The following is a 7,628-nucleotide window of genomic DNA, read 5'->3' as shown; positions in this document are numbered from 1 at the left end:
GTGGCTCAGTGCCTGATAGGCCAGTGCTGGTCACGTGGGTGCAGTTTGTTGTTGTGATGTCATTTGCGGATCAGCGCCTGATAGGCCAGTGCTGGTCACGTGGGTGGAGTTTGTGTTTGTGATGTCACTTGTGGCTGAGTGCCTGATAGGCCAGTGCTGGTGATGTGGGTGTAGTTTGTGTTTGTGATGTCACTTGTGGCTGAGTGCCTGATAGGCCAGTGCTGGTCCTGTGGGTGGAGTTTGTGGTTGTGATGTCACTTGTGGCTCAGGGCCTGATAGGCCAGTGCTGGTCCTGTGGCTGCAGTTTGTGTTTGTGATGTCACTTGTGGCTGAGTGCCTGATAGGCCAGTGCTGGTGATGTGGCTGCAGTTTGTGGTTGTGATGTCACTTGTGGCTCAGTGCCTGATAGGCCAGTGCTGGTCATGTGGGTGCAGTTTGTGGTTGTGATGTCACTTGTGGCTCAGTGCCTGATAGGCCAGTGCTGTTCCTGTGGGTGCAGTTTGTGTTTGTGATGTCACTTGTGGCTCAGTGCCTGATAGGCCAGTGCTGTTCCTGTGGGTGCAGTTTGTGTTTGTGATGTCACTTGTGGCTCAGTGCCTGATAGGCCATTGCTGGTCACATGTCTGCACTTTGTGGTTGTGATGTCACTTGTGGCTTAGTGCCTGATAGGCCAGTGCTAGTCATGTGGCTGCAGTTTGTGTTTGCGCGATCACTTGTGGCTCAGTGCCTGATAGGCCAGTGCTGGTGATGTGGGTGCAGTTTGTGGTTGTGATGTCACTTGTGGCTCAGTGCCCGATAGGCCAGTGGTGGTGGTGTGGGTGGAGTTTGTGGTTGTGATGTCACTTGTGGCTCAGTGCCTTATAGGCCAATGCTGGTCCTGTGGGTGCAGTTTGTGTTTGTGATGTCACTTGTGGCTCAGTGCCTGCTAGGCCAGTGCTTGTCCTGTGGGTGGAGTTTGTGGTTGTGATGTCACTTGTGGCTGAGTGCCTGATAGGCCAGTGCTGGTCCTGTGGGTGCAGTTTGTGGTTGTGATGTCACTTGTGGCTGAGTGCCTGATAGGCCAGTGCTAGTCATGTGGCTGCAGTTTGTGTTTGTGATGTCACTTGTGGCTCAGTGCCTGATAGGCCAGTGCTGGTGATGTGGGTGCAGTTTGTGACTGTGATGTCACTTGTGGCTCAGTGCCTGATAGGCCAGTGCTAGTCATGTGGCTGCAGTTTGTGGTTGTGATGTCACTTGAGGCTCAGTGCCTCATAGGCCAGTGCTGGTGATGTGGGTGCAGTTTGTGTTTGTGCTGTCAGTTTTTGCTGAGTGCCTGACAGGCCAGTGCTGGTCCTGTGGCTGCAGTTTGTGGTTGTGATGTCACTTGTGGCTCAGTGCCTGATAGGCCAGTGCTGGTCCTGTGGGTGGAGTTCGTGTTTGTGATGTCACTTGTGGCTGAGTGCCTGATAGGCCAGTGCTGTTCCTGTGGGTGGAGTTTGTGGTTGTGATGTCACTTGTGGCTCAGTGCCTGATAGGCCAGTGCTGGTTACATGGGTGCAGTTTCTGTTTGCGAGGTCACTTGTGGCTCAGTGCCTGATAGGCCAGTGCTGGTGCTGTGGGAGCAGTTTGTGGTTGTGATGTCCCTTGTGGCTGAGTGCCTGATAGGCCAGTGCTGGTCACATGGCTGCAGTTTGTGGTTGTGATTTCAGCTGTGGCTCACTGCCTGATAGGCCAGTGCTTGTCCTGTGGGTGGAGTTTGTGGTTGTGATGTCACTTGTGGCTGAGCGCCTGAGAGGCCAGTGGTAGTCATGTGGCTGCAGTTTGTGTTTGTGATGTCACTTGTGGCTCAGTGCCTGATAGGCCAGTGCTGTTCCTGTGGGTGCAGTTTGTGGTTGTGATGTCACTTGTGGCTCAGTGCCTGATAGGCCAGTGCTGGTGATGTGGCTGCAGTTTGTGTTTGTGATGTCACTTCTGGCTCAGTGCCTGATAGGCCAGTGCTGTTCCTGTGTGTGCAGTTTGTGGTTGTGATGTCACTTGTGGCTGAGTGCCTGATAGGCCAGTGCTGGTGATGTGGGTGGAGTTTGTGGTTGTGATGTCACTTGTGGCTGAGTGCGTTATGTGCTAGTGCTGGTCATGTGTGTGCAGTTTTTGTTTGTGATGTCACTTTTTGCTGAGTGCCTGATAGGCCAGAGTTTGTCCTGTGGCTGCAGATTATGGTTCTGATTTCAGCTGTGGCTGAGTACCTGATAGGCCAGTGCTGGTGCTGTGGGAGCAGTTTGTGGCTGTGATTTCAGCTGTGGCTCAGTGCCTGATAGGCCAGTGCTGGTGATGTGGGTGAAGTTTGTGTTTGTGCTGTCAGTTTTTGCTGAGTGCCTGATAGGCCAGTGCTTGTCCTGTGGGTGGAGTTTGTGGTTGTGATGTCACTTGTGGCTCAGTGCCTGATAGGCCAGTGCTGGTGATGTGGCTGCAGTTTGTGGTTGTGATGTCACTTGTGGCTCAGTGCCTGATAGGCCAGTGCTGGTCACATGGCTGCAGTTTGTGTTTGTGATGTCACTTGTGGCTGAGTGCCTGATAGGCCAGTGCTGGTCCTGTGGGTGGAGTTTGTGGTTGTGATGTCACTTGTGGCTCAGTGCGTGATAGGCCAGTGCTGGTGATGTGGGTGCAGTTTGTGGTCGTGATGTCACTTGTGGCTCAGTGCCTGATAGGCCAGTGGTGGTGGTGTGGGTGCAGTTTGTGGTTGTGATGTCACTTGTGGCTCAGTGCCTGATAGGCCAGTGCTGGTCCTGTGGGTGCAGTTTTTGTTTGTGATATCAGTTTTTGCTGAGTGCCTGATAGGCCAGTGCTAGTCATGTGGCTGCAGTTTGTGTTTGTGATGTCACTTGTGGCTCAGTGCCTGATAGGCCAGTGCTGGTGATGTGGGTGTAGTTTGTGGTCGTGATGTCACTTGTGGCTCAGTGCCTGATAGGCCATTGCTGGTCACATGTCTGCACTTTGTGGTTGTGATGTCAGTTGTGGCTTAGTGCCTGATAGGCCAGTGCTGGTCACGTGGCTGCAGTTTGTGGTTGTGATGTCACTTGTGGCTCAGTGCCTGATAGGCCAGTGCTGGTGATGTGGCTGCAGTTTGTGTTTGTGATGTCACTTGTGGCTCAGTGCCTGATAGGCCAGTGCTGGTCCTGTGGGTGGAGTTCGTGTTTGTGATGTCACTTGTGGCTGAGTGCCTGATAGGCCAGTGCTGGTGATGTGGGTGGAGTTTGTGGTTGTGATGTCACTTGTGGCTCAGTGCCTGATAGGCCAGTGCTGGTCCTGTGGCTGCAGTTTGTGGTTGTGATGTCACTTGTGGCTGAGTGCCTGATAGGCCAGTGCTGGTGATGTGGGTGCAGTTTGTGTTTGTGATGTCACTTGTGGCTCAGTGCCTGATAGGCCAGTGCTGGTCCTGTGGGTGGAGTTTGTGGTTGTGATGTCACTTGTGGCTCAGTGCGTGATAGGCCAGTGCTGGTGATGTGGGTGCAGTTTGTGTTTGTGATGTCACTTGTGGCTCAGTGCCTGATAGGCCAGTGCTGGTGATGTGGCTGCAGTTTGTGGTTGTGATGTCACTTGTGGCTCAGTGCCTGATAGGCCAATGCTGGTCCTGTGGGTGCAGTTTGTGGTTGTGAGGTCACTTGTGGCTCAGTGCCCGATAGGCCAGTGGTGGTGGTGTGGGTGCAGTTTGTGGTTGTGATGTCACTTGTTGCTCAGTGCCTGATAGGCCAGTGCTGGTCACGTGGGTGGAGTTTGTTGTTGTGATGTCACTTGTGGCTCAGTGCCTGATAGGCCAGTGCTGTTCATGTGGGTGCAGTTTGTGTTTGTGATGTCACTTGTGGCTGAGTGCCTGATAGGGCAGTGCTGGTCACGTGGGTTCAGTTTGAGGTTGTGATGTCACTTGTGGCTGAGTGCCTGATAGGCCAGTGCTGTTCATGTGGGTGCATTTTGTGGTTGTGAGGTCACTTGTGGCTCAGTGCCTGATGGGACATTGCTGGTCCTGTGGCTGCAGTTTGTGGTTGTGAGGTCACTTGTGGCTGAGTGCCTGATAGGCCAGTGCTGGTGATGTGGCTGCAGTTTGTGTTTGTGATGTCACCTGTGGCTGAGTGCCTGATAGGCCAGTGCTGGTGATGTGGCTGCAGTTTGTGTTTGTGATGTCACCTGTGGCTGAGTGCCTGATAGGCCAGTGCTGGTCACGTGGCTGCAGTTTGTGTTTGTGATGTCACTTGTGGCTCAGTGCCTGATAGGCCACTGCTGGTCATGTGGGTGGAGTTTGTGGTTGTGATGTCTCTTCTGGCTCAGTGCCTGGTAGACCAGTGCTAGTCACGTGGCTGCAGTTTGTGTTTGTGATGTCACTTGTGGCTGAGTGCCTGATAGGATATTGCTGGTTCTGTGGCTGCAGTTTGTTGTTGTGATGTCACTTGTGGCTCAGTGCCTGATAGGCCAATGCTGGTCATGTGGGTGCAGTTTGTGGTTGTGATGTCACTTGTGGCTCAGTGCCTGATAGGCCAGTGCTGGTCATGTGGGTGCAGTTTGTGGTTGTGATGTCACTTATGGCTCAGGGCCTGATAGGCCAGTGCTGGTCATGTGGCTGCAGTTTATATTTGTGATGTCACTTGTGGCTGAGTGCCTGATAGGCCAGTGCTGGTCCTGTGTGTGCAGTTTGTGGTTTTGATGTCACTTGTGGCTCAGTGCCTGATAGGCCAGTGCTGGTCACGTGGGTGCAGTTTGTGTTTGTGATGTCACTTGTGGCTCAGTGCCTGATAGGCCAGTGCTGGTCACGTGGGTGCAGTTTGTTGTTGTGATGTCATTTGCGGATCAGCGCCTGATAGGCCAGTGCTGGTCACGTGGGTGGAGTTTGTGTTTGTGATGTCACTTGTGGCTGAGTGCCTGATAGGCCAGTGCTGGTGATGTGGGTGTAGTTTGTGTTTGTGATGTCACTTGTGGCTGAGTGCCTGATAGGCCAGTGCTGGTCCTGTGGGTGGAGTTTGTGGTTGTGATGTCACTTGTGGCTCAGGGCCTGATAGGCCAGTGCTGGTCCTGTGGCTGCAGTTTGTGTTTGTGATGTCACTTGTGGCTGAGTGCCTGATAGGCCAGTGCTGGTGATGTGGCTGCAGTTTGTGGTTGTGATGTCACTTGTGGCTCAGTGCCTGATAGGCCAGTGCTGGTCATGTGGGTGCAGTTTGTGGTTGTGATGTCACTTGTGGCTCAGTGCCTGATAGGCCAGTGCTGGTCATGTGGCTGCAGTTTATATTTGTGATGTCACTTGTGGCTCAGTGCCTGATAGGCCAGTGCTGGTCATGTGATTGCAGTTTGTGGTTGTAATGTCACTTGTGGCTCAGTGCCTGATAGGCCAGTGCTGGTCATGTGGGTGTAGTTTGTGGTTGTCAGGTCACTTATGGCTAAGGGCCTGATAGGCCAGTGTTGGTCACATGGCTGCAGTTTGTGTTTGTGATGTCACTTGTGGCTCAGTGCCTGATAGGCCAGTGCTGGTAATGTGGGTGCAGTTTGTGGATGTTAGGTCACTTGTGGCTCAGTGCCTGATGGGACATTGCTGGTCCTGTGGCTGCAGTTTGTGGTTGTGAGGTCACTTGTGGCTCAGTGCCTGATGGGCCAGTGCTGGTCATGTGGGTGCAGTTTGTGGTTGTGATGTCACTTGTGGCTCAGGGCCTGATAGGCCAGTGTTGGTGACATGGCTGCAGTTTGTGTTTGTGATGTCACTTGTGGCTCAGTGCCTGATAGGCCAGTGCTGGTCATGTGGCTGCAGTTTGTCTTTGTGTTGTCACTTGTGGCTGAGTGCCTGATAGGCCAGTGCTGGTCCTGTGGGTGCAGTTTGTGTTTGTGATGTCACTTGTGGCTCAGTGCCTGATAGGACATTGCTGGTCCTGTTTCTGCAGTTTGTGGTTGTGATGTCACTTGTGGCTCAGTGCCTGATAGGACATTGCTGGTCTTGTGGCTGCAGTTTGTGGTTGTGATGTCACTTGTGGCTCAGTGCCTGATAGGCCAGTGCTGGTCACGTGGGTTCATTTTGTGGTTGTGATGTCACTTGTGGCTCAGTGCCTGATAGGCCAGTGCTGGTCATGTGGGTGCAGTTTGTGGTTGTGATGTCACTTGTGGCTCAGTGCCTGATAGGCCAGTGTTGGTCACATGGCTGCAGTTTGTGTTTGTGATGTCACTTGTGGCTCAGTGCCTGATAGGCCAGTGCTGGTTACGTGGGTGCAGTTTGTGGTTGTGATGTCACTTGTGGCTGAGTGCCTGATAGGCCAGTGCTATTCATGTGGTTGGAGTTGTGTTTGTGATGTCTGTTGTGGCTCAGTGCCTGATAGGCCAGTGCTGGGCACGTGGGTTCATTTTGTGTTTGTGAGGTCACCTGTGGCTGAGGATCTGTTAGGCCACTGCTGGTCACGTGGCTGCAGTTTGTGGTTTTGAGGTCACTTGTGGCTGAGTGCCTGATAGGCCAGTGCTGGTCATGTGCCTGCAATTTGTGGTTGTGAGGTCACATATAATCTGTGCGAAGCGAATGTGACGGGATGCTCTATTTCTAGTGCCAGCAGGAGAGATGCCCACGTCAGCAGAGTGCCCTGGACTCTAGGCATTGTTTTCTGGCTCTGTGCCTCTCCCCATGGGCAGCAGCTAGAGCATTTCAGCCGAAAGTCTAAGATCTTTTGGTCGAGGAAGTCTAAATCAGCTGGAGCATTTATGCTAATATAGCTTCTGTCGGAAGCTGTAGAATACAACAAGCTCTCTCTGGAAAGAAAGAAAAAAAAAGGGGGTTGGGGGAGGAACAACTCTCCTGGCTAGTTACTGGCTGAAGTGGCTTTGTAAGGTTTTTGTGAAAGGGAAAATGCATGTTGAAAGTGAATGAGAGCCTTCAGTGTGCCAGTGGCTCTTTTAGGCGTAGTCTGAACGCCCTTCTCCTAGGGGTGACCTTTGTAGTGTCCTGCTGTTTGCAGTAACGGTGGAAGATAAATTCCTTGTGCACCCTTAGGAGCCCTTTACTTAAATTAAGGTAGAGTTTAGACAAGACTCTTAATTAATCCCTTTGTAACTCTTTGGTGTGTGTGTATGGTTTTTTGGTTTTCTTGTTTGTTTGTTTTATGCTGGCAGAGCTTCCAAACCAAGTAAGCAAATCACATCTTTTCTGGACAAGCCCCGTTCCACTGTTTTTATCAAGGTAGTTTCTTTTCTGGACCTTCTCTAGAAAATTGGAGGTATGTAACTTGTGAGGGTGTCCTGAACTGTGCCCTGCAGAGAGGTCAGGTTAAATTGGTTTGCTGACAAACAATTTTCTTCTGTATCCTGCAGTTTGTAAGAATGTCATGTGTACGCATTTACTATTGCCCCAAAGAGTTTTTTTTTTTTTAACCCTCTTTGTTATTTAAAGAATAGTTCACAAGTACTTCTTTTTACGTGTCTGATGTTATTATGCAGATATATGGTTTTGTAATTATTTTTGAGTAGGTGCTGGAATTAGGGGCCTAATTTGGTCCAGTGTGGAGTCTCGACATGAAACCCCTAGCAGCTGCCTTGCTTCTGTGCTCATGGACTTTCACAGGATATTTGAAAGGCCTGTTTGTCAGAGTTCGGGCTTCCTGCTCAGCAGTGAGTGTTAGGAAGCTGCCCGCACTGTC

Source organism: Apteryx mantelli, chromosome 24 (genome assembly GCF_036417845.1).
Source record: "Apteryx mantelli isolate bAptMan1 chromosome 24, bAptMan1.hap1, whole genome shotgun sequence".
NCBI classification, from domain to species: Eukaryota; Metazoa; Chordata; class Aves; order Apterygiformes; family Apterygidae; genus Apteryx; species Apteryx mantelli.
The sequence above is the reverse complement of the archived record's forward strand: the minus strand, read 5'-3'. Positions refer to the sequence as shown.